At 41.0% G+C, this 25,110-nt stretch overlaps 1 long non-coding RNA gene across 1 annotated transcript; it reads left to right on the forward strand.

Annotated features, from left to right (window-relative positions):
- The first annotated feature begins 23,377 nt into the window (after nucleotides 1–23,377).
- On the forward strand, nucleotides 23,378–24,736 carry LOC141548220 (uncharacterized). Its single transcript, XR_012483848.1, has 4 exons — nucleotides 23,378–23,397; nucleotides 23,488–23,619; nucleotides 23,878–24,075; nucleotides 24,384–24,736. It is a non-coding gene; the product is annotated as an uncharacterized LOC141548220 (long non-coding RNA).
- The last annotated feature ends 374 nt before the right edge of the window (nucleotides 24,737–25,110 follow it).

Raw genomic sequence — 25,110 nt, forward strand, 5'->3', positions numbered from 1 at the left:
TGACTTATACAGAAATTTAGTCATTTCTTTTTTTTTTCCATAAAGCTGTTTATTTTCAAAGCATATGTATGGCTCCTTTGACAACATTGACCCTTGCATAGCCTAGTGTTTCGGATTTTCTCCTCCTTCTCCCCACCCCCTTCCCTAGAGGGAAAGCAATTTAGTATATGTTAAATATGTTAAAATATGTTCAATCCAATATGTATAAACATAAAATCACTCATTTCAGCATTGGAATTATATGCTGGTCACATTTACAAACCCAAATAAAATTATCAAGTGTGGAGATAGCCATTGTCCTATGCCATAAACATTTACGACCATGTAACAATGTTTTTCAGTGTTCTTTCTAACTGTATAGCCTTTACATGTTTCTTTTGACTAGCTACGTTTTAAGTCTTTCCAGGTAACAGAATCTAGTTCACATAATATAGACATTCTGCATAAGGGTCAAATTTGTCTTTTTTTTTTTAAGAAGCAGCCTAAAGGACAGACTTTAGAATGGAATAGAAATGAACTCCCATCTCTGTCACAAGCTGAAAAATTGTTTCTTTTCCTATACCTACCCACCTCCCATGGCATTCCAGGAAAGCAGCAAAACAAGCAAGTCTTACCAAAATGAGGTTTGTCAGAACTGCAAGTATTTCCAAGATCAGGCATCCAAAATCAAGGGAAATATTCCAAGATCAGGCAGTACATAGCTCATGGACAACTTAACAAGCCTTTGTAGGTGCTTGGGGTGTCCCAGATATAGGAGAACAAAGAAAGAGGGGGCATACCTTAAAATGGAGGAAATAAAGCCAGACTTTCCCCATAGAGACTAACAAATGATGTGATACCAGAGTGCAGAAGAATTGAAACCCCCAAAATGTATTGGATTTTCAGGATTTTCTCCATATAGTCCACTAGATGTTGGTATTTGGGATTGGATCCCAAAAATATATGGGTATTTCAGGCTGGTGTCAAAATTTATAGACTTGGATCATCTCCACATCAAGTGGCAAAGGCTTTGTTGATAGTGGGATAAGTTCTAAAAGGGGGTTTTAGCCATTAACAAGGGAAATGATGCCACAATGAAGAAAATACTACAAAGGGTGACAAATTTCTAATGAAGTAGCTATAAATGGGGTAAATGCCATAAGGGAGGGGAAGTTCTTAGAGAACTTGCTGGCATAATATGCACAATTCCTACCAACCTGTGGCTAAATTACTTTTTTTAAAGGGGAATTTAGCAATTGGGATTACTCCATTGACTGGTGGCCTTTACTAGTGAACCCATTCTGCTATGATAATTCTCATCACTTTATAAGTACCTTTCCTTTGTATTGCTAAAACTTAGTATTTGTAGGCAAAGACCCTGGGGTCAAATATTACCCCTAATTAAGCCACTCATTAAAGTTCTGTTCTGCAATTGCTCTCTATCAAAGAGTTGCAAGAGAACCTTTAAGATCACTTCCACTATATAGAAGAGAGAAATAACATCAGCAGAGGGTATAAGTAAAGCTGGTCAACACAGTGGAAGTAGGGAGACAAATAGCATTCAGATCCCTAAAGTAAGGAGATTCCAAGGTAGAGTTTTTGTTATGAGAGGAGAGCCTTAAGAGCCCCTCTGAGGGGAAACGATTCCTATGGAAGGGGTGATAGTGATGCTGTTTGAGTGTTTTAGATTCCTGGTGGTCTAGAGGTTAGTGGCTATAAGAGAGTTATTAAGAATCCCCATTAAATCGACCGCAGGTTTTAGGAATGGAGAATTCACTCATTCCCGAATATTACTCGCAAAATGAAAGTTTATTGTTAGATGAAAATCAGATTAACCAGAGACTAACTTCTATAGTGGCAGATCTATGTAAAATGGAGTTTTGCACTGAGGATGCAGTTCTCAGTGAACAGGTCCTGGCAGTAAAGAGGGCTGCCAAAGTCCATCTGCAAAGACTTTAGTTGATGGAAGCTTATTATATTGGGTGTCTTGGTGGGGGCTGGGACAACCGGAGCAGATCAGAACCAGTGGGGGCTGGGCAGCCAAGCAAGTCAGAATGGGGTAGTCCAGATCTACAAGACAAGCCCAGGTTTCCTATTGGAATTCAAAGGGATGCTTTTTGACCAGGATTTGTAATTGAGTGTCTGGTATCCTGGAAAGACTCCCCTGTCTGGAGAGGATATGCCTCAGCCAGGAGGGGCTGGGAATCTGAAAGGAATCACAGATCAATAGAAAATACAGTTTCTTAAAGGGACCACAACCTGCTTCATTGAAACTTCCCAATTTCTTGCATTAGTGGTGCCTTCTATGGGGCAAGGACAGACACTGTTTCCTATGAGCTCATAGCTAGTAAACAGAGCATGAAGAACTATGAATTGCAAGAGTAAATAGTTTAGATCTCATGTGCTCCACTGGCCAGAGACCTTAGTCCACTCTCTAGGAGTTAGATCTTCCAGTGGTCCAGCTGAGATTCTCCTTTCCTCAATTCCCATCAGAATGGCTTTCTACTTCATATTGTTCTATTTTCTTCAATGTGACATTTCTATCACTCTTCCCCAATTTTCAGACAGATTGCAACTCGCCCTATTTAGAATATTTTGTTATATTTTGACAAATCAGTGAATGGGAAGAGCGGCATTATGAGGCTAGGAAAGCCTGAATGTGGGGCCCAGGTAAGGCCTTCAATAGGCAAATCCTGCCTGAAATAGGTAAGCAGAATGCCTTGTCTATTTTTTAAAGTCTCAAGATCTTTATTTGAATGTTCCAATAATTGGACATAAAATGTTGAGAAGGGAGAAAATGAAATTTTGGGAGAGGTACGGGAGGGGGAATTGGGATCCATGGGAAAAGGGAAGTGGGTATGGACACATTAAGTCTGGATATGGAAGTAGCATTCAAATGTCTCTTGGTTCTGGATAGGATGTTAGGGTGTAGGATCTCCTTTGGAATATGATCTTGGATGATACTCTGCTGACTCCTCCTTCTGTAATGAATCAAGAATCTGTGTACCCAGGAATGCAGGGCTGGTTTAATATTAGGAAAACTATTAGTATAATTGACCATATTAATAATCAAATTAATAAAAACCATATGATCATCTCAATAGATGCAGAAAAGGCATTTGATAAAATCCAACATCCATTCCTACTAAAAACGCTTGAGAGTATAGGAATAAATGGACTATTCCTTAAAATAATAAGGAGCATATATTTAAAACCTTCAGTAAACATCATATGTAATGGTGATAAACTAGAACCTTTCCCTGTAAGATCAGGAGTGAAACAAGGTTGCCCACTATCACCATTACTATTCAATATAGTACTAGAAACTCTAGCCTTGGCAATAAGAGCCGAGAAAGAGATCCAAGGAATTAGAGTAGGAAATGAAGAAATCAAATTGTCACTTTTCGCAGATGACATGATGGTATACTTAGAGAACCCCAAAGACTCTGCTAAAAAGCTATTAGAAATAATTCAGAATTTTAGCAAAGTCGCAGGATACAAAATAAATCCACATAAATCCTCAGGATTTTTATACATTACCAACACAATCCAACAGCAAGAGATACAAAGAGAAATTCCATTCAAAATAACAGTCGATAGTATCAAATATTTGGGAATATATCTACCAAAGGAGAGTCAGGAATTATATGAGCAAAATTACAAAACACTTGCCACAAAAATAAAGTCAGATTTAAATAATTGGAAAGACATTCAATGTTCTTGGATAGGCCGAGCGAATATAATAAAGATGACAATACTCCCCAAACTAATCTATTTATTTAGTGCTATACCAATCAGACTCCCAAGAAACTATTTTAATGACCTAGAAAAAATAACAACAAAATTCATATGGAAGAATAAAAGGTCGAGAATTGCAAGGGAACTAATGAAAAAAAAGTCAGAGGAAGGTGGTCTAAGTGTACCTGATTTAAAGCTATATTATAAAGCAACAGTCACCAAAACCATTTGGTATTGGCTAAGAAATAGACTAGTTGATCAGTGGCATAGGTTAGGTTCACAGGACAAGATAGTGAATAAAAATAGCAATCTAATCTTTGACAAACCCAAAGATCCCAAATTTTGGGATAAGAATTCATTATTTAACAAAAACTGCTGGGAAAACTGGAAATTAGTATGGCAGAAACTAGGCATGGACCCACATTTAACACCACATACTAAGATTAGATCAAAATGGGTCCAAGATTTAGGCATAAAGAACGAAATCATAAATAAATTGGAGGAACATGGGATGGTTTACCTCTCAGACTTGTGGAGGAGGAAGGAGTTTGTGTCCAAGGGAGAACTAGAGACCATTATTGATCACAAAATAGAACATTTTGATTACACCAAATTAAAAAGTTTGTGCACAAACAAAACTAATGCAAACAAGATTAGAAGGGAAGTAACAAATTGGGAAAACATTTTTACAGTTAAAGGTTCTGATAAAGGCCTCATCTCCAAAATATACAGAGAATTGACTTTAATTTATAAGAAATCAAGCCATTCTCCAATTGATAAATGGTCAAAGGATATGAACAGACAATTTTCAGATGATGAAATTAAAACTATTTCCACTCATATGAAAGAGTGTTCCAAATCACTATTGATCAGAGAAATGCAAATTAAGACAACTCTGAGGTATCATTACACACCTGTCAGATTGGCTAAAATGACAGGAACAAATAACGATGAATGTTGGAGGGGCTGTGGGAAAACTGGGACACTGATGCATTGTTGGTGGAGTTGTGAAAGAATCCAACCATTCTGGAGAGCAATCTGGAATTATGCCCAAAAAGTTATCAAAATGTGCATACCCTTTGACCCAGCCATACTACTACTGGGCTTATACCCCAAGGAACTACTAGAGAAGGGAAAGGGTCCTGTATGTGCCAAAATGTTTGTGGCAGCCCTTTTCATAGTGGTTAGAAGCTGGAAGATGAATGGATGTCCATCAATTGGAGAATGGTTGGGTAAACTATGGTATATGAATGTTATGGAATATTACTGTTCTATAAGAAATGACCAACAGGAGAAATACAGAGAGGCTTGGAGAGACTTACATCAACTGATGCTGAGTGAAACGAGCAGAACCAGAAGATCATTATACACTTCAACAATGATACTGTACGAGGATGTATGCTGATGGAAGTGGATTTCTTCAACATAGAGAAGAGCTAATCCAATTCCAACTGATTAATGATGGACAGAACCAGCTACATCCAGAAAAGGACTGGGAAATGAATGTAAACTGTTATTTTTACCTTCTGAATCCAATTCTTCCTGTGCAACAAAAAATTCGGTTCTACACACATATATTGTATCTAAATTATACTGTAATATATTTAACATATATAAGACTGCTTGCCATCAGGGGGAGGGGGTTGGGGGAGGAAGGGAAAAAATCTGAATAGAAGTAAGTGCAAGGGATAATGTTGTAAAAAAATTACCCATGCATATGTACTGTCAAAAAATGTTATAATTATAAAATAAAATAAAAAATTAAAAAAAAAAAAAAAAAAAAAAAGAATCTGTGTACTCTGCGGAATCAATATGAAGTAAAATGTTTCCATCTTGCTCTCCAGGTACCATGTTGATCAAAGGGACAATAGTAGACAAGATTCTCTGGGGCTGATATGGAAGGGAAAACATATCCGTCTTCATCTTCCATGGTGTTAAAAGCATTAGTAGTAGAAAGGATGCTTTGGAGTAGAGTATAAGGGTCATTTTCATCTATACTGTGAGTCTGGATATGAGGAAGTAAAATTGACTGGTTTGTGATGATCTATAGTAGATGTTAAAAATAATCTCATGGGTGAAACAATTTGAGATACAGATGAGAGGCCTTGGGGTCTATGGGATCACCTGAGGTGACCCATGGTAGCTGTTTGTAGCTGTCTGTTTTCCCTAGCCGGCAATAGAGATTTGATTAGAAACCATTACCCAAAGTAGCATGTGACCCACTCAGGGAGCACCTACCCAGGTAGGTGATGAATTACAACTTTATGCCCCTGTAAGAGTGACAAGAAAAGTAAACAGGTAGAAATGGAAGCTCTCCCACCACATCACCTAATTCAGTCCTTAAAAGGAAATTCAGATGGACCCCAGGACCATATATATCATTGCCCAAGGGGGAAACCATGGGAAGGGGTTGATTGTGATGAGGGTCTCTTCTGGTATCCTACAATAAGAGCAGTTACTCTTGAGTCACTTGAGCTGTCCTGCCTGAGAAGGCAAGTAGCAAAAAATCCTTTTTTTCCAGTACTTACCTGAGAGTTTATAGCCTATAAAGTACGTTGGTTCCTTTTCTGGTGATCCTAAAGGAAAGAGATTAGACTTAAGATTCTCAGACAGACTGCACGGTACTTCTTGTCCAGGGCCTCCATGATAGTCATGTGTGCAGGGCAGAACTTTTTCCACACTCTCATAAAATACACAGGGAATGGAGTCACACTTCCTTTTTTCATTGCTTCCTGATTAGATCAGAACAAGTCTTCCAATAAAAGTTTCCTTTCTGATACTGCACCCTGGTTCTCTGAAAGCCACCTTGTATAAACAATTGTTCATACTGTTGTAGATAGCAGAGTCTCTATTTGGCATCCCTCATAATCTGGGTATCAGGGGAGATTCACACTCAACAGGACTCAACTGGAGTCTGGGCTTCATGCATCCCCTTGGGGTATAGAAGGCTGAGGTAACTATCTTCTTGCATTGGCTGGAGAAGAGAAATGGTTCGCACTTTGGACACCCCACACTGATTCTGAAGGGAGTATCCTAGGGCCTAGATCCAATCCTCAGTGACCTGTGGAAAAATGAGGGGTTCAAGAAATGTTGAGTTCAACCCTGAGTCTTACTCTGCGTTATTTTGTTTTACCTAATAGCATTTACTTTTTTCCAATTACATGCAAAGATAGTATAACATTCATCTTTAAGATTTCGAGCTCCAAATTTTTCATTCTCCCTCCTATTCTCCCCAAAATACTTAACACTTCCTAGCTGTGTGACCCTTTATGAGAATAATCATATCAACCTTTTCTATATTAGTCATATTGTAAAAGATGAATCAGAACAAAAGGGAAAAACCATGAGAAAGAAAACAAAAAAAAATGAACACATTAGGCTTTCATCTGAATTGAGAATCTATAGTTCTCTCTCTGCATATGATCAGTATTTTCCATCATAAGCCCATTGGAATAGTCTTAGATTTAGCTCTTATCAGCCAGACAGTGATCTCTCATGGTGATCATCTCACAATGTTGCTTATACTATATACAGTGTTTTTCTCTGTAGAGTTTGTCTGAGATCCGCCCACTCATTTCTTAGAAACAATAATATTGCATTACATCAACATATTATAATTTACTCAACCATTCCCTAAGTGATGGGCATCCCCTCGATTTTTTATTCTTTACCACCACACAAAGGGAATGCTGAAAATGTTTTATACATTTCCCCTTTTCTGTGATCTTTGGGATAGAGAACAAGTAGTGGGATTTCTAGATCAAAGTATTGTCCCAGCCCCCACCAAGACACCCAATATAATAAGTCTGGATCTGGACTTAGTTCTATATTGCTCAGCAGAACAGCTGGTTCAGTTCACAATTCCACTAATAGGGCATTAGTGTTCATATTTTCTAACATCTACTCCAACATTTATCATTTTCTCTCTCATATTATCCAATCTAATAGGTGTGAAATAGTACCAGAATTCTTTTAATGTCCATTTCTTCTTAAGGGCTTCTTAAGCTTTTGACTTCACTCCTTTTTCTCTGAGGAATTTTTATTAGATATGCATTATATGTTAATCAAGCATTCATTGATAATAAATCATGATTTTCCTACTCCTGCATTCAAACAGGAGAGTCCATATGGGATCCCAAACGAAGTTTTAAGAAGCTGGGATCTAAACAGTGATGGAGCCTGCTTTTCATTTCTTCTATCCTTTCAAAATGGGTGCCTTCTTCCTTTGGAGTCTGACACGAAGGGAGTAACTAGAGTTGAACTTTCAGGAGTATCATTACACACTTCTATCTCTAACAAAACTCTGAGGCCACCAATGCCAGATTTTTAAGGAGAGAGTATGAAACTGATCTCTTGATAGTAGCACTTCTCTCTGCCCTGACCTTACAGCTGTGCAATCTTCCTACTTCTCCCCTTCCTTACATGTTCTTTTTTTGGCAAGGTAATTGGAGTTAAATGACTTTCCCAGGGTCACACAACTAGAAAGTGATAAGGTGTCTAAGACTGGATTTGAACTCAGGTCCTCTGGACTGCAAATTGCAGCTGGTGCTTTATTCCCTACACTATTTAGCTGCTATTTTTGTACCATTTCTACAAAGAAATGTCTCAGTAGTCTCAACTTTTCAGATGTCAGAGAACTTATCCAGACTCCAAAGACAACAGGGTTCAAGAGCAGGCTTTCAACCCAGGTATCCCTGGCTTGGAGAATGGCTTGCTGCTCTCCAACAAGGATAGAAATCCAGTTTGCAAACTTATAGGAATGCTCTATGAAGGGAATGTCTTCTCCACATTCATGTGTTTGCCAAGGATCAGGGCAGGACTTGAAGTGGGCTCTTGGGAGTGAAGTGCTCTTTGCTCTGTTCATACAAATGGATGGGCAGGATCATTGCTTGCCAGTGCCAGTGTTGATACATGCTCTAGGCCCTGACCATCCTCTAAACTCTGAGGAAGGAGGCTTCAATGGAAAGACTAAGGGTAGACCAAAGAAGCCATTTGGGATTCAAGGACTCCAGAATGTACAAAGGAAGGCGATGGAACCTAAAAGTTCTGCAGAAGGATCTGTTTGTGCGATTCTATTTTCTTGTTCCTCCAGAACCCAATTCATTTTATAAATTACATCAGCCATTTTTCTTGTGTTCCTGTGGGAAGAGTCAAGGATCAGGTTTTCTCAGACACAGAATCTTCCCCCTGAAAACAACTTTGTCCTGACATCAAGTTTTAGTTTTCCCCTCTCAACACCACCCATTGCTTCCAAGTCTGCCCTCAGGACACAAGGAGAAAGTAACATTCCTTTTCTGGTCCTAAGCTCTCAAATCTGAAGTAGCTGTGTCTCTACAGGTTTTCTACAAGGTAAGAATCTCCTGCTCCTTCACCTACTAGGCCAGAGGCCCAAGGTTCTGCCTCTGATGGCTGACTTCCTCTGGAAACCCTCAAGCTTAGCAAGACCTTTAATGCCAAAACATGGCTCCGTCCAGTGATCACATTACTGCACGTGAGCTCTGATCTGTGAGGGTGCCTTCTGTCTTTGGGGTCAGCCATAGGGTCTTTTCTCTAGGTATCACAGAAGAGCTTGAAGGGGCCTTAGAAGAAAAACTGCTGTTCAGAAAAGGCAAAGGATATCCCCAAGATCATCATCAGAAGAACCCACTCCTTCGCTTCACATCCAGGGGACATACTTTCATGGCCTCCCTCACTTTCAAAAAACAGAAATACTCACTTCATGCCCATGTCAGAAACTTAAAATGTCAGTGACATCTCCAAGGTGGTAACAGTAGAACGTGCAGAGATACCACCATACCCAGGACCTCTACCTATTGGCCCCAGGTCATAGAAAAACATTTCTAGAAGGAAATGGCTATCCACCCATTCTACAAGTGGCTAACAAGAGGTTCAGGAGGAGGCTCAAGAGGAGATGATATTCTCGGTAGACCCAGGGCTCTCGACTCTTCCCCTTTTAGTTCAGCAGCCCCAGGCAGCCTGAAATTTCAGCAAACAGAAATGCTGCATTGCATCCATCCCTCAAGCTTTGGTCAGAATCTCAATGGATATTAGCCTCTCTCCATTCATCCTCCTGATCCCCAACCCCATGGCCCTCCAGTAACTAGACCACCATCCAACCATCCTCAAACCAAAGAGATACAAAGTGGGTTCTTTGAAGCCCAAGGAATTTCATACTCAGGCTTCTCCTTGCCTTTGACCTTGCAGGAGCTGGTCCTGCTGAAGCTGCTTCCTCCAACCAGGGGTTTCTCAGTCTGGGTTTTCTCAGACATATCTCGGCTCTGGAAAGGATGAGGGGAGTTATCACCTCTATTCTAATATCTGTCTGCTTGGCATTTTAGCTAGTTAAGGACTCACAGTTATCCACATAAAGATCAGTCCTGGACCTCTTGTCCTTACATGTGAGAATTAATCTGGACAAGTGTTGATGATCTCTAGAGTTTGAAAAACCAGCTGAAAGGGGTCATTGGCAGGTGTTGGGAACAAAGTCCTTATCACTTAATTGTCTATAAAAATTGATTTCCCATCTACTCTTGGACCTGTTACTTGCCTGCTAAGCATTGTCCTAGACTGTCCTTACGTGCTCCAGTCCAAGGGAACCCTGCCCTCAAATCCTCTGTACTCATACCCAACTTCAGTGCATGCAGTACTTAGAGCCAGGATGCAGCCTGTTGGGATGCAGAGGTCACCGACTACAGGTTGTTCAAGCTCAGAGGATTCCTTTAACACAGAATGTCAAGTTGAAAAGTGGAATCTAAATGTAATCTTCTCTTGTTGGGGTTTCCTTGGGGTCTCTGGAGGCAGCCTTCCTTTCAGTTCAGTAATCACCCCAAATGCAGCCAGGTATTAAAGTCCAGATCCTTTATTGTCTCTTTCCAAGATTTGTCTCCTTTCCTGAAGCCTGGTTAGCTGTCTTAGAGGCCTTCTGTAGTCTTGGTTCCGAGAGCTTGAACTTCCTCCTGCCTTCTCTGGCTTCTGAATCTTCCTGACTCCCAAGGGTTTATGCTTCAGCCTCCAGCTACAACAAAGGTGGAAGATGGAATGAATCTGTCTCAGCTTCTGAGAGCTTCTAGTGTGCTTATTTTTTCTGACCCTGAGAGCTTCTCGATTATATGTCCCACATTGAGTAAACACCGATCATTATATCACTAGGAAACCATTATTTGTTGTAGAATTAAATCGTTGCTAAAGGAGATTTAACCATTGTCTCCTCAATTCCACTCAGTACCTTGTTTCAAGTTCTGGCCCATAACATCTCCTTGTAGGATTAAATCATTCATGCTGAACCATGCTAAATTAGATAATTATTGTCTCTATCCATTTCAGTAACTTAGTACCTTGTGAGAATCCTTTGTTTCAAGTTCAGAGTTCTGGCCCATAACAGAAAAAGACCTGAGCAAGTGGAACAGAGACTGTCCCAGAGGGAAAGGTCATAGACCCTTGGAGGTCAGGATGGGAAGACACATGGATTGTCAGAGATAGAAGATCTACAAGTTGGTCTTGGCCAAGGCTTTCCCTCTTACAAAGTCAGATCGATTGTTCTATTACCTGGCTTCCTGAAAAACAGCAGGTTTTCTACTTCTCCCTTAAACTCCAATGAAGGTGGGACCTTAGTGATAATACTAGGAAATGGGTAACAAACTAATTAAAAAGTATGATAATATCACTATGCCCAATATTACTTGTAGCAGCTCTCTTCTCAGGGCAAAGAATTGAAAATTGAGGGGACGCCCATCAATTGGGGAATGGCTGAATAAATTGTGGCAGTATTGTGAGGGATGTAAGAGACCCCTACCCAAAAATGACTACTCAGAGATCTCTCAAAGTAGAAAACAAAGATTGTTTATTAAATTCTCATGAGAATGAGCAGTCCCACCACAAGATAATGGAAAGTGAAAGCTCATGGTAGGAGAGCTGAAGAATTAGAAGACTATACACAGCTTTTATAGATTTTTTTTACAAGAAATTACATCACAAATTGGGAAGCATTAAGAAGCATGGTACCCTCTAATTGTATATTAGACATTGGTGCCAAAATAGATTAGAATGGAATGTTTCAGTTTCTCTGATTCCAAGGGAACCATCAATCAGACCTTCGAGCTTCAGATTACTAGGCTGACAGTCTAAATATTGATAACATCAAACATTGATAAATGTCATCAGCTCAGGTTAAGTAAATATGTCTATAACTGGCCAAGGCTTAAGTAAATATTGGCTTACACACACTGTACTTATGCAGGTCACAGAGACACAGGCATAATGAAAATGAAATACAGAAAAGTAATCTACACATTCCTGTAAGCTCTTCACCTTATCTTTCCATTCCACACAATTCCCCCCCCTTGTGATACATAAATGATTTTTCATCATATTTCTATGAAGAACTTACACACCATTCAAAATAAGTTAACATATCTATACATTGGATATCAAGCTCACTGTCAGGATCATCCCTCTCTAATACCTTCCAGCCTTTTCTCTGAAGAATCATCATTTTAATAGCATCTTTTGTATGCAATATTTTGATAGAGACTGTTGAACTATTCTGGTTACTAATGTAATTATATAGGGTAGACATAGTGGCAACAGGATAATACCACCGATTGCAATAAGTCCATACCATAAGAGCTGTTTCCACCAGTGACCATCAAACCAAGACCACCAGCTATTGGTAAGGGGGATTTCCAAACTTGTACAGGCACATGAACTATTCTGCGAATGCCTTTGGTAATTTTTTAGTACTTGTCCATTGTCATCAATTTGCATACAATAAGTGGACAAGTTTAGTTTCCCACAGACCCCTCCTTCTTCTGCTAACAAATAATCTAAAACTAATTCATGTTGTAAAACAGTCTCTCTTGTCTGAGTGGCTTGATCAAGATCAATAGATCAAGAGCCTGAGCAGTCTGGTTAGTTGTTACTTCTAGGCCTGCTTGCAGTCTAATCAGTCTGTTCAATATGTACATTGGTGTCCTGTATCCCCAACTCCCATCCCTGGCCCATGTCTCTGGTCCATATTCCCTGATGATTCGTTCTGGGGGCCATGCATCTCCCCACTCATTAGCATCGCCAATCTGAGTCAAAAAACTGTCAGTACTACTTAGGGAATGGTCTAAGCTCTCTTTTTCTTTTCTCAGATTATCATATAGTCATATTCCTAGTTGTTTATCACTATCTTCTGGGAGCAAGAAAAACCTGGGTCTTATTGTCCCTCTATGACAAATCACAGTCTAGTACCTTGGCAGATGGGTGTAGGCCGTTTGGCCACAAATCCAATAGTGTCCTCTCAAAGCTGGGTTTTTCTCATACCAAAATATGAAAGCCCCTGTGGAGGGCAGGAAATCCCATGGGCCTTGTGGCCCACCCTTCATAGTTTTTGAATTACACCTCCAAAGTTGTTTTGCAATCATTTTCCCCAGTAAAATCTACATTACTACACATATTACTAAACATCTTTCCAACAGTGTCGTTTCTACTTTCCCATTTCCATCCCATCACAGTACTAGCTTTGTCCGGTGCTGTACTATTTAAGATTATACATTTCCATAAATTACGGGGTGTTTGACAAGTAGGCTTCTTTCTAAATTCCCTCAAACATTCCTCATTACCCTCTAATGAATGCTGGTGGACACAATTAAGCACTGACCCATCATCACAAATGATATTTGTTTTGTTCCACCTATCTTTATACTCACTACAATCTATAATAGCTACCCTCTCTGGTTGATGAGTAAAAGTCCAGTCACATTTACTCTGTCCCATACACGGCCTCGTACCCGATTGGTTCAGGCGATATCCTCTCGGGACAGTACTAGTTGATGTCTACTGATGTTCCTGTTGGGTAGACCAAAATCTGGTACCATTATGTACAACTGATCTATTGCTCAAGATCCAAGCTGGAGATAGAGGGACTGGAACCCACGGCCATCGTGTGAGTTGTTCAGGTCCCCCACATATCCAGCAATTCCTAATTTAAAATATATCTGCAATAGTTTGAATTAAACTTTGGAAGCTATTGTCTTTCCTCAATAAAGGGTTAGGAATAGTACAGCAGGGGACATTATCAGACAGAAGGATATAAAGCACAATTCCCAACATTGTATGTCTTGTTTTGTTCCCATTCTACTGAATGATAGGTTAAATTTCTGTCTAACAGAAAATGATATCCAGCACTACCAGAAAAAGCCCCAGTAAGGGACCCCAGATCAATACCACTATCAAGATTTTACATGCACAGTTCATCAGTTCCTTTTCAATGTTTGTCTCAGCTCATTCTCTGGATTCAGTTTGGAAGTCCACACCCTTGGAGTGTCCATCACTCCTTTAACTCTGGTATGCTGAGTACACCCTCTTTCCTGTGTATGCACTGCTGTGTCTGATGTCAAAAGGATCTGGATCAGTCCTTCCCAAGTCAGTGTCAGCTGGTCCTCCTTCCACATCTGAAGCAGGACCCAGTCTCCAAGCTAGAACTTATGCACCGCAAATCCTAAGGGAGCAGTCTGAGCAATAAGCCCTTTCAATTGTAAAGTTTTCAAATGTTGCAGTAAAGACATAAACATATTTCCTTAAGAACAAATCCTTAGTTTCAAATATAGGATCTAGAAAAGGATTTTGAATCCCTTTTGGATAAGGGTGACCATACAATAATTCATAAGGTGATAATCCCACATCCCTTGTCCACTTATTGTATGCAAATTGATGACAATGGACAAGTACTAAAAAATTACCAAAGGTTTTGTTCTAATTCTTAACAAGGCAAGGGCAAGGCACTTAGTCCAGGGCAATTGTGTCTCTAACACCAATTTAGTTAATTGCCATTTAATTTCCTGGTTCATCCTTTCCACTTTGCCTGATGAGGGCAGATGCCATGGGGTATGTAAGTCCCATGATATTTCTAAAACCTGGGCTATAGATCGGAGGATCTTGGCTGTGAAACAGGTGCCTTGGTCCAAATCTATCTGCTCCACCAGCCCATACCCTGGAATGATATGCTCAAGGAGTACTTTTATAACTGCTGAGGCAGTTGCTCAGGTAAGGGAGAAGGCCTCCACCCATGAGGTCAGATGGTCCACTACGACCAACAGGTATTTGAGATGCCCCACTAATGGCAGCTCAGTAAAGTCCGCCTGCATGCTTTGTAAGGGTCTGATACCAGAAGGCCTTCTTCCTTTTTGGACTTGTGGTTGGGCCATCCTATTTGTCCTTTGCCAAACAGGACACCCGCTGACAAGTTATCTTGCTATTGTATACAGAGCCGGTGCCACAAACTTGGTCATCACTGCATCACACAGGTCTTGGACACCCCAATGGCTGTCCTGATATAAATGTTGGGGTTCATGTCTCATACCTGCTATTGGTCAGTACCTCTCTGTCATCAGGGAGGAGCCAGAACCCCTCGTTATCCTCCTGAGCGCCAAGGCTTTGGATTTGCTGCTTCTCTTCTGGGGTAAGGGAAAGTGGAGGCATTAGAGGCGGGAATGCCAAAATTAGCACCATCATCTCCTCCGTACTTACAGATTCCTCTTCTCCAGGCTGTTTCGCCTCCTCATCTGCAAAGCAGTTTCCCCTTTCCTCAAATGAATCTCCTCTTTGTGTCCCTGCACATGAATCACTGCACTGTTCTTACGGAACATAAGATTGGTTAAAATTTCAGTGACCAATGCCCTGTGCCAGTCCTTTGTTTTTACTGTTTGCCTTTGCCCGTTCCTCTGTATTTTCCCAAATACATGGACTACCCCCCTGCATATTTTTAATTTGTATATATAGTTCCAATCCTTCCCTCAAGTAATTTCAGTGCTTGATTTAGGGCATACAATTCACAAGTTTGAGCTGGCCATTCCCTTAGCAGGGATCCAGCTTGGACCAGAGACAAATTATCCCCATTAATAATAGCATGTCCGGTCTTCCTTTTCCCATTAACTATCTGTGAGGACCCATCTATGAACCATTGAGTACCTTTTAACAGAGGGGTTTCTTGTAAGTCCTCCCTAACCTTAGTTTGATAATCAATTACATTTAGACAGTCCTGTTCAAGGGACACATGCTCCCCGGGGGAGGCAGACAAGAACATAGCCGAATTGAGGTTCTGGCCCAGTGAAAGCACCAAGTCATCCTTTTCCAGAAATATTGCTTCATATTTTAAAATCCTAGAATCATTTAGCCACCTCCCAGCCCTCTGGTTTCGGATTGACTGGATTTGGTGTGGGACACTCACTATTAGACTAACACCAGAGGTTAATTTCCAACTTTCTTCCACCAAAAGCGCTGTGGCTGCAACTGCCTGAACACAAGTAAGCCATCCCTTTGCCACTGGGTCTGATATTTTTGACAGACAGGCCAGTGGGTGTCGCTGACCTCCTCTTACTTGTGCCAGTACCCCTAGAGCCACCCTGTTCACCATATTTATATATAAATGAAAAGGCTTATCCAATGATGGTAATAACAATATGGGGGCTGACATTAACTCCCACTTGAGTTGTTCAAAGTTCCGCTCTCCTTCTAGGTCCCACTGCACTATATCAGGTTTTTCTTCCTATAAATGGTTTAGTTAATAGTGTATATTCATCAATCCAAGTTCTTCAATACCCCACCAATCCTAAAAACTTCTGGAAGGCCTTCTTTGTACTGGTCTTAGTAATTTGGAGCATCCTCTCCACTCGTACAGGATCTAATTTCTTTTTCTCTTCACTTATAAAATGACCTAAATATTTTACTTCACATTCCACAAATTGCAATTTATCTTGAGAAATTCTCAGTCCCTGTGCTCCTAGATAATTTAACAAACTGATAGTGACTTGGACAAGGTCACTCTTTTTCCATCCTGCCACAAAAAGATATCTACATATTGTAAAACTTTTACCCCTATAATTGGATTCTCAAAAGTTTCAATTATTCCTTCCAATATTTGCCTGAATAAATTGGGGGACTGTATACCCTTGAGGTAGCACACACTATCGATACTGTTGTTTTCTCCCTGTGTCTTTTCATTCAAAGGCAAAAAAATATTTAGGCTATCTTCAGATAAGGGGCAACTCCACAATGCATCTTTTAAATCTATCATACTAAACCATGCACTACCTTCAGGAATTGTTCCTAGGATTGTATAAGGATCCAGTAGTACTGGATGACATGGTAATACTATCTTATTTATTTCCCTCAAATCCTGAACTATCCTATACATCCCGTCCTTTTTCCTTACAGAAAGAATGGGGGTATTGAATGGTGAAATACAAGGTTCGATTAGTCCTGTTTTCAACAACCTCTCCATTACTGGTTTCAGTCCCTTTCTTCCCTCATTTGGAATCGGATATTGTCGGACCCAAACTATAGTATGTGAGTCCTTTAAGGTTATTCGTGTTGGGGGGATGGACAACAATCCTGGGTTTTCAGGACTCACCCAAACCTCAGTTAATCTTTTGCTTGTCTACTTCCCTCATCACAAAGGTTCAGACTGGAACCAGCAGGGGACCTCTACGCACAATGCTAAACGAAAACTTTATTATCAAGTCTCTCCCTAGTAAATTCACTCTGCCCCAGGAGCTAATAAAAATTGCCCAAACACTTCAAGTCCTTCATATTTTATAAGCAATACCTCAGTCATGGATACTGAGAAAGTTTCTCCCTTCACTCCAGAAATTATCATAAATTTTGATGACAATTTTGCTCCTACCGGTATCCCTGTAATCTCATTAACCAAAAAAAAAAACACACTTCTTCCTTTTTGGACCCCACCTTTAAATTTATCAAGGGATTTAGTTGGGGTCGCCCGCTGAGCCCCTGACATCCCTAGTCCTCCAGTTCCACCAGAGACAGCACTCAATCCTCTTCGATTTTCTGTGGGCATCTCCCACAGTGACCTAATTTTCCATAGGACCAACAAATCATATCAACTCTCCTCCTCCCGCCCCCCTCATCCATTCCTGATGAGACTTCCTTGCACTTCCTCATCCCCCTTTCTCCTTATCAGCACTCTGAGTTCCCTGCATTGTCTGCAACAGCATCTTAATCTACCTATCCTTCTGTTTTTTTCTTCTCCTCATCCCTCCTTTCATACACTTTGGTGGCCTCCTTCAAAAGAGTTCTTAAAGGAGAATGCACCCGACCCTCAATTTTCTGTAACTTTCTATTGATGTCTGGCCAAGAACTGGACACAAATTGCACCTTCAATATCTGCTCATTCTCTAGGCTATCCGGATCTTCTCCTGAATACTTCCTCATTTCTTCTCTAAGTCTCTCTAAGTAGTGGGCTGGTGACTCACACTTTTCTTGGATTGCTTTATTTATATTTTGTTTCTTCAAGAAGGCAGCCCATACTCCTACAATTATTAATTCTCTCAAATCTTGCATATTCAGCCTATATGCCTGATTGTCGTTATCTCATCCCGGGTCATTCACTGGATATTTCTGTTCAGCTGGGATCACTCCCTCATTCAGGGGTGGGTGGCTTTTCTCCCATTCCCACATGGCTTATGCTCAAATTGAACACTGATCTTTGGGAGTGAATAATATAGATAATAAATGCATCCATTTTGACCAAGTGTATAGGCTGGGGCCTAAAAATTGATCTAATGGCTTTGATGCCACAACTAAATCTTCCATAATGGAAACTAATTCTTTCTTATATTTCCTAACCTCATTTCCTACAGAGGCACATTTACAAATCCGATGCCTCCTTGAGCTCTACCTAACTGGACTTCTCTGAGTGGATAGTACCCTATACTTCATTCACTTTTCCCTAAGAAGGATAGATTCTGAACATCTTGCCTTAATTGTTCCAATTCCTTCTGTAAATATCCATATGAGCTACTGTGAGTTCTGTCTACACTTCCCTGGCCTAAATCCATTCCTTCTTCTACAGGGAGAGGAGGAGGAGGAAAAGGCTCCTGCGGTGCAAGGTGGGGTGCTACATAAGTGGATGGAAGAGCAGCAAGAGGATCCCAATGGCTTTGTTTCAGATTCTGGGGTTTTATTTGCTTTCCCCCTGGCCATATCCAACTCACTCCCCTCCTTCATATTACCCAGACAGATTTTCATAATTCTAGCAATCCCTGGCAGCCAGAGGCTAGCATAAGCTGATTCCTCTGGATTATATGGATCCCTGTTATTTACATGTATATTCAATTGTTGCCATACCCAATCCTAAGTGGAACCATACTTTGGCCAAATTATTCCACCACCAATATCTTTACCACTCCAAACAAAACTACAATATTTAACCATTATTTTCTTGTCCTTCCCTTCATACCTGGGGATTTCATCCCAGTCTTTAAGTCAACTCCCAAGAGGACTGTCAACTGGTATTCCCTGGCTAAATTTCTGACACAAATTCTTGGACTGCTTCTGTCCCATTCTACAACCTGGTCCCAATCCAGGTGTTGGTCGAGGTCTCCATCACCCTTTCTTCATGCCTGCAGCAACCCGAGAGCTTCCTCAGGAAAGTCCTTTATCACTGGGGTCCACAGCAGTCCCCACCAGAAACAAATTTAGGAGGGCTAATCCCTTGGGTCTCCCTCAACCCAGTCAATTGACCCCCAGACTCCTGAGAGCCTTACCTCGAGTTTACATGTGTTATTTTCTTTCAGACTGCACTTCGCCAGCTATCAGGACTCTACTTCTTTCACTCTTCAATTCTGCTTTCCATTGAGTACCTCTGCCTCAGGTTGTTGTCTAAGAGGGGAGGGAGGCTGCACACTCAGAGCCAGAGCCCACAGAGAAAACTACTCTGTGGCCACACCTGTAGCCATTCACGGTGCATAGCCATCTCCCCCAAAGACCCCTGATCCCGGATGAGCCCTCAACTGTGAGGGATGTGAGAGATCCCTACCCAAAATGCTACTCAGAGATCAAAGTAGAAAGCAGAAAAGACTGTTTATTATAAAGCTTCTCATGAGAGGCGGGCAGTCCAGCTAAGAGATAAAGGGAAGTGAAAGTACTCACAGCAGGAGAGCCTCAGAATCAGTGAATACACACAGCTTATTACATCACCAATTAGAGAACATTGAGAAGCATTGGGGCCTCCTAATTGGATGTTGCTGCCAAAAAAGATTAGAATGGAATGTTTTAGTTTCCCTGAAATCACCTGATTTCTAGGAAATTGTAAATCAGGCCTCCAGGCTTCAGATAATTAAGGTGACAGCGTTTAAATTCATAGACTAAATGTTGATAAATGACACCAGTTTAGGTTTAGTTAATATGTCTGTAACTAACCAAAGTTTAAGTAAATATAAGCCTGCACATATTGGACTTGTGCAGGTCATAGGGAAACACAGAAATAATGAAAATAAAGAAAAAGAATTCACACATTACTGTAAGTTCTTTATCTCTTCATTCCACACATTTATATTTTGTTTTGTTATTTCTTAGTGTCTTCTAGCTTCACTGGATTCTCCTTTGCCCAATTCTAATTTTCAAACAATTATTTTCTTCTTTAAGATTCTGTATCTCCTTTCTAGTTGGTTAGCTTTTTTTTCATAATTTTGGAAGGTTGTTTTAAATCTTTCCTCAATCTCTCATTTGATTTTTGCATTTTTTTTCAGTTCTCTTAAAATATTTTCTGGGTAGCTAGCCATTTCACATTAATCTTTGGGGTAGAAGAGGCTTTTTTTTACTTCATTGTCCTCCTCTGAAGATGAACCCCAGTCTTCCCCATTCCCATAGTATGTTTCTTTGTTTTGGTTCTATGTTTTTTGCCTTGTGTTTTTTTAACTGAGAACTATTAGTGTAAGCACTGCTAAATCCTGGGATAGAGGGATGCTGCCTCTAGCTTCATTCTATGAACTGGAGCCCCAAACTAAAAGCTCCAACCTCCTTCAAGTTCCCCCAGCTTGCAGTAATTCTGCCCCACTGCTTCTGTATTCACCAGGTGTGCTGATTCCTTCTCACACATGACAGCAGCTGCTCATCAGCACTGCTGGGCCTGGTGTTCCTAATCAGCTGATGTTCCCTCCGGGACTCAGATCCTTGATTCTTTTCAAGGTTTAGGAGGTGGAAGGTTTTGTGATTGCTGCTGAGGCTCCAGCCAAACCCTGCTAGCCCCAGCACTCTGGCTGGCTGTTTCTGCTAAACTAGCCTGGAGGAATTTACAGTTAAACTTTTGATAAAACCCCATCCTGGGGCCTTTCTTTAGGTCTCGAGTTGTCCCAGGAAGTTTCACATGTGCAAAAATGTTTGTGGCAGATCTTTGGGGTTTCACCAGTCCATGGTCACCCTTAGGCATAAATTTGTTCTGTTTGTGGAGGAAATCTAGAGAGATTGAAATTTTCTGATCTACTCTGCTATCTTCCCAGAATCCTCCTTCAGAGTTTCATTTTCTGTTCTTGGAAAGTCTAGGAAGTTTTCTTGTATAACTTCCTCTGTTTTGGTATTAAGGTTTTTGTTCCCATTCTGTTCCTCTGGGATGAAGATGTGTTTCTTGGAGAGTGAGTTAATTTTCTTTAAATGTTATTGGGTTGTGCTTCTTTTCTCTTAAATTGTCATTTACTTTCACACAGATTTCAGTTCCTCCATACTGAGGAAAATTATTTCTATTGTACGTTGTATTCTATTATACATTATATTCTATTATATCTTGTACTCTCATACTACTTCCCATATGAAAATAAAAAGAATGCTGAAGTTTCTCCCTACATGCTCAAATTGATGCTAGGCTGCCATTAAGCCATTCACAGGAAGCTGTTCTTTGAACCTGGCCATTGAGAACTAGAGCCGGGAAGGTCTACAAAAGTTGCAATGTCCGGACTGGCTCTCTGGAGGATCTTGGGACCAACCTTGATCTTAGTGGAGGAGTGCAGGAGGAAGGAGAGCCACCAGGACAATGGTCAAAGAGGGAATGTCTCTATTTCCAGTCCTCTCAGCCCTTAAATACCTCAGTAGGATTACATCATTACAGCACACTAAATATGTGTGAACTAGAGAACCATTACATCACCACACTAAGTACTAAGGATATGTGAACTAGAGAACCATCATCTCATTAATCACACCCAGTTAACACCCTGTGTAAGAACCTTTGCTTCAAGTATACTTTTCTCAGAGTTCCCCCACATCTGGGGGCCACTACAAAAAGGGGCCTCAGATAATTTTTAGCTGTGTGTCTTAGCTGGGCAAAGCACTTCTCTGCCTTTCTCAATTTCCTCATCTGTAGAACGGGGTCCCATCAGCAGCCATTTTCAGGGTCTGTTGTGAGGATCAAATGATTGAAAAACACCTGGTGTGCTGACAGTGCTGCACACTGTTAGTGGTTATTGTTAGGATGGTTATTGTCTATCTGACAAGACAAGCCCCTCTGTCTTCCTCAGGCCCAGGCAGGGACATTGGTGGCTGCTTTCTGCAGGGCCCAGCTTCAGCAGCATCATGAAATGCACACCCTTTGACCCAGCAGTGTTTCTACTGAATTTATATGCCAAAGAGATCTCAAAGGAGGGGAAGGGTCCCACTTTTGCCCAAATGTTGGTGGAGCCATTTTTGTAGTGGCAAGAAACTGGAAACTGAGTGGATGCCCATCAGTTGGAGAATGGCTGAATAAACTGTGGTTTATTATTATATATAATGTTATGGAATATTATTGTTTTGTAAGAAATGACCAGCAGGATGACGTCAGAGAGGCCTGGAGAGACTTACATGAACTGATGCTGAATGAAGTGAGCAGGACCAGGAGATCATTGTACACGGCAACAGCAAGACTGTGTGATAATCAATTCTGATGGACAAGGTGATTCAGGCCAGTTTTAAGGGTCTTGGTGATGCATAGAGCCATCTATACCCACAACATCACATTCCCTCCCTTTTTGTTGTTGTTTGCTTGCATTGTGTTTTCTTTTTCATTTTTTTTCCTTTATGATCTGATTTTTCTTGTGCAGCATGATAATTATATAAACACACACACATATATTGGATTTAATTATAATTTTAGCATGTTTAACATATATTAGATTACATGCCATCTTGGGGAGGGGGGAGGGAGAAGGGAGGAAAAAATTTGGAAGACAAGGTTTTGCAAGGGTCGATGTTGAAAACTTATCCATGCATATGTTTTGAAAATAAAACTATAATAAAAATAATATGCTTTAAAAAAAGAATTGCACACATTTAGTCTGTATCTGATTGTTTGCTGTCTTGGGAATCTGGAGAGAGTGTAAAAACTTTGGAACACAAGGTTTTGCAGAGGTGAATGGTGAAATATATCTTGCATATATTTGAAGAATAAAATACTATTAAAATAATAATTAAATGCACATCCTGCTTTTCTTTGCAGTCAGTTGCAGGCGACTGTTAAATCCCACCCCCTGGACCTTCCCTTTCCTGTTTTGGGGTCTCAAGCTGCTTTAGCTTTGGGGGTTAGGGGACGGGCTTCTTTATCATCAATGGCGCCATTACTCTCTCAATCTCTAGCGGGCCATGGAAGGAAAAGAGGAAGGAGGGGGCGGAGGAAGGGGCCACAGGCAGTGAGTGTGAAACCCAGAAGCAGTCCCTCCTCCCACAGCAGGGAGCATCCTCCTCCAGGGTAACAATGGACAAGTGATGCTCTGCCTGCCCCGCCCAAGAATGAGCCTGGAACTTTCCGACCAATGGTCTGGTTGCCTAGGCTCCCAAAGGTCTTCGAAGTCTGCAGCATCATCATGCCCGTCATAAGCGGCAGCGTTGCCGGAGTAATGGTGAGTGGACAAGAACATCTCATGGCTGGGGGTCAGTGCTCCGGGAGCTGGGGAGGAGGGGCTGGACCCCGCTTTCTCTCCCATTCTTTCCCTTCCACATGTCTGTTCTTCTGTTCTCTAGACCATCCTGCTACCAGCGTCCATCCTCCTGATTGTCTGTGGTGTCTGCTAACAGCAAGAACTCTCCACTTCTGACTGGCTGGTCCCCTTCATCGAGCCAGTCCCCCACTCCAGCCAGGCGGCACCACCCCAGGTGACCATTGGCCCGAGCCAAGTGATCCTTCCCCTCCGTCGCCCCGCCCCCTTTCCTTGTCCCGCCATTTCCCCTGCCTCTTCCCTCACCCTTTTCTTTCCCTGCCTCCTTCTCTCATTCCTCCCTGGCCCTCTCCCCTTTCCTTACTCATCCCACCACGATCTTGACCTTGACCTCGATGATTCTCTGTGGCCTTGACCTCCCTTCTGGGGGGAGAAATCACTCCTCCTAGACTGAGCGTGACTTTTCTCCCTGCAGGACCAAAGATGCCTCCCCTCTATCCTGTGCCTGCTCTCTTTGTCATCCTGCATTTCCTCTTCATTGTCCTTCTCCATTTCCTACCCTTTCTTTTCCTGCTCCCTCTCCTTTTGGTACTGGTTTTCCTACCTCTTCTAGTCCAAGAGTCCGAGGAGGACAGCAAAGTGAAGGACGAGAACTAGTCTGGAACTGCATTAGGTAACTTCCCCCTGTTACTTGTAGATAATAAGCTTTTGTCTGTTTAAGGGACAAGAGAACAGGCCTTGGAAATTGAGATGGGACTGTTAGTGGCTATAAATCCGCATTTACTTGGATTTGAAATGTATTAGCCGTGTGACCCCTAAGCAAGTAACCCTTTGTCCCTCCATCTCAATTTACTCTTCTGTAAAGGGATAATAATAGCATCCACCTCCCAAGTTTGTTGTGATTGTAAAGTGCTTAACACAGGGCCTGGGACTGGGAAGTGCTACATGAAAGTTAACTGCTTTTTTTATTTCTTTAATTAGATGCAGTTCTTTCCTAATGGAAGGTATGGAAATTTGAGTGTCATCATTGTAACCTGCCAATGGAGATAAGATGTTCTGTCATGGGGAATGAATTCAACTGAATTGAGAGCACCTCAGGCAGGGAGGGTTTAGTTTTAATGATGGGTTTTCCTTCAAATGGTAATGATGTAACGTTGTTTATTATATGGTTATGCTTTGAAATGTTCTCATATTGGAAAATGTGGTCAATTTGGAAACATTGGTAAAATTTTTATAAGCTGCGTTGTTAGAAAAAACAGTCTAGATGTTGTTAGATTAAGAAACGGCTTGTTAAAATGTACTTCATATTCTAAAGTGCTCTAATTTAAGAACTTATACACTTGCACGTATGCTTATAAATAAAGAGAAATTTCACCTTCACTTGTTTGCCTCTTGCTTACAAAAATATGAGACTGTTAACCACGTTATTTGGAGATACTGTTATAATGTTAAGGCCTATGAAATATTTACATGGGTGTTTTTAAAAAGAAACTTGATCATTGTTTAAGGGATGGGAAAGAGCTTGAAAATATTTTTGTGTACTTTCAAAGACTCTTGGAACCAGGTAATCATGAACTCTTTTTTTAAAAATAGTATTTCATTTTTCCTAATGCTAAAATAATTTTCAACATTCCCCTTTTCGAAACCTTGTGTTTCTAATTTTTCTCTCTCTCTTCTCCCTTCCCCTCCCCAAGATAGCAAGCAAACC

Source organism: Sminthopsis crassicaudata, chromosome X (assembly GCF_048593235.1).
Source record: "Sminthopsis crassicaudata isolate SCR6 chromosome X, ASM4859323v1, whole genome shotgun sequence".
In the NCBI taxonomy this organism is placed as follows: domain Eukaryota; kingdom Metazoa; phylum Chordata; class Mammalia; order Dasyuromorphia; family Dasyuridae; genus Sminthopsis; species Sminthopsis crassicaudata.